Source organism: Pinus tabuliformis, chromosome 3_1 (assembly GCF_031772625.1).
Source record: "Pinus tabuliformis cultivar Carrire ecotype Pingquan chromosome 3_1, CPIR1, whole genome shotgun sequence".
Classification (NCBI taxonomy): domain Eukaryota; kingdom Viridiplantae; phylum Streptophyta; class Pinopsida; order Pinales; family Pinaceae; genus Pinus; species Pinus tabuliformis.
In genome coordinates this window covers 893,988,249-893,990,896 of record NC_142301.1, presented here as the reverse complement: position 1 = coordinate 893,990,896, position 2,648 = coordinate 893,988,249, and the positions used below count along the sequence as shown (strand labels likewise).

Here is a 2,648-nt window from a genome sequence, read left to right as displayed (position 1 = left end):
GTCAATATTATTTATCCCTATATATTGAAACATTTTATTTTTGAGCCATATAAATTAAATGGTTTGTAAAAAGCAATATGAATCAGTTTTATAATAAACATCAAAACCCTTAGTTTATTATACATCTTATGTTATTAAAATGTATAAAATAATAAAAACTAACTAAATTATTATTATGTTGATAGAGACCAAATTAGTGTATGAAACACCCTTATTTATAAAATAAAGGATCCACCTTAACTCATCATTAAATCTACTCAAACTATATACTTTACCCTATGATTCTGAACTTATGAGCTCTTTAAAAAAACACTTACACATGCTTCTTAAACATTACTCCAACTTAAACGGTATAAAATTGTTCAAATCATTAAAATAAATAAAGAGCTTTAAAAATATACGGAAAGAGACAACCTACACTTTCAACGAATGCGCATATTTTGAATGCCCGTTATAGAGGCTTCGTTCAACTACGATATATTTCTTGGGTACCTTCCTTCTGTGAAATGTAATAATTGACGGGCAGCTGCAACTTCTCCCCGCCTGCACATCCGACGGATTCCCTGGTCATTTCGCTGCATAGATCTTCTACCCACAATGGATTCTCCCACTCCCCTCCCTCGTGAGAATTTGAGCACCAAGCACCATGTGGTTCCCGTACATGGCTCAGGGCCACATCATCCCCTTCCTTGAGCTCGCCAAGAAGCTTGCCAAACGAACCGGATTCGCCATCACCATCGCCAATACGCCTCTCAACATCCGAAGCTTTCGACCCAAGATCGAATCCGCTGGCCCCGGTCTGGATATCCGCCTGGCGGAGCTGCCATTCTCCGGTGCCGCCCACGGTCTTCCTCCTGACACCGAAAACACGGACTCTCTCCCTCGGCATCTTTTCCCCTATCTCCTGAAAGCCTCTGAGCACTTGGAGCCCCATTTTGAGCTTCTTATCCGCCGGATCTCTGAAGAAGAGGGTGGGCGCCTGCCGCTGTGCATTATCAGCGACGCGTTCTTGGGGTGGACGCTAGACGTGGGGAACAGGTTGGGAATACCCAGGATCCAGTTCTGCACTGGTGGGGCTTATGGCACCTCTGTCTTTAACTCCCTCTGTACTCATCTGCCTCACACCAAGACCAGCGCCGACGAGTTTGTTCTGCCAGACATGCGACACGTTACAGTGCACCGATCTCAGCTCTCCGCGAACATGAAAATTGCCACAGCATCCGATTTGTGGAGCTTGGTCATCAATCGTCAGATTTCTCGCAATATGCGTAGTTGGGGATCGATATGTAACACGTTCGAAGAGCTGGAGCATAGCAGTCTCCAACACATGAGAAAATCCACCGGCAGCCCCGTTTGGGCACTCGGGCCGATCCTACCCTCTTCGTTGCTTTCTTCGCGGTCTGCTTCAAATGAAAGGATCGGTTCTGATTTTCTACATCCGGGCAACGAGGAAGAGGCAGAATCTGCAAGGGCATGTTTGCAGTGGCTTGAATCCCAGGAGCCCTCCACTGTGCTCTTCGTTTCTTTTGGAAGCCAAAGCGTGATATCGTCGTCCTACATGAAGGAGCTAGCGCTAGGGTTGGAATCAAGCCAACAACCTTTCATTTGGGTCGTCAGGCCGCCGTCGGAGACCCCATTGAATTCAGAGTTCTCAGCGGAGTTTCTTCCCGAGGGATTCGAAGAGCGAGTGAAAGAAAAGAAGCGAGGCTTGCTTATCAGAAAATGGGCGCCTCAGCTGCTGATCCTGTCCCATCCTTCGACGGGAGGTTTCCTTAGTCACTGTGGATGGAATTCGGTGCTGGAGAGCCTAAGCCAAGGGGTGCCCATCATTGGGTGGCCTATGTCAGCCGACCAGTTTGCGAATTCACAAATGTTGGAGGAGGTGGGGGTGTGCATCGAGATGTGGAGGGGAAAAGAGGGAGAGTTGAAACGGGAGACGGTGGAGAGAAGTGTAAGAATGTTGATGAAGGAAGAGAAAGGAAATCGAGCGAGAGAGAGAGCCAGGGAGATCAGAGAAGCGGCCATGAAAGCAGTGAGCGAAGATGAAGACGGAGGACACAAAGGGTCATCTGTGTGTGACATGGATGACATGATAAGAAAGCTTACAGTAGAACACACGGCCTAGAGTTGTGTGACCCATCTGCTGGGCTGATCCCACTCTTGGACATCAAAATTGCATCATGACAGGGCATAGCTCATGTTTCATTTTATGTGATCTATGTAAGAATCTGGTGCTTGCGTGCATATTAGAATTTGGTAAAACCGTATAGGGTAATTAAAATGCTTGAATTGATATGAGTTATTGCAAATATCATCCCACATAATTAAATTAATAAAACATGCAAAGTGTGTGGAGAGGGAAGAATTTAATTAAAAGCGATGGTCTCCTCCAAAGGTTGGATTTAATATCGTTAGCTGCATCATCATGGTAGGAATTAATTATGTGGGGAAGAACAAAATTAATTAGTATGTAGGGGGGCCTCGCTTAGAGTTAATGGAAGGGAACATTATAAGCTACATTGGTATGTTGGGACTAGTACAAATACCAAGGTAGAGACATGGGCTTTGTGGAGGGTTTTCTGGTTTGCCAAAGCTTTGTGGAGGGTTTTCTGGTTTGCCAAAGAGAAATCTCTGTAGATTATTTATGT

The 2,648-nt window shown here is 45.3% G+C and overlaps 1 pseudogene; it reads left to right on the top strand.

The window, feature by feature from the left end:
- Window positions 1-588: 588 nt before the first annotated feature.
- LOC149190506 (UDP-glycosyltransferase 92A1 pseudogene) lies at window positions 589-2,386 on the top strand (annotated as a pseudogene).
- The last annotated feature ends 262 nt before the right edge of the window (window positions 2,387-2,648 follow it).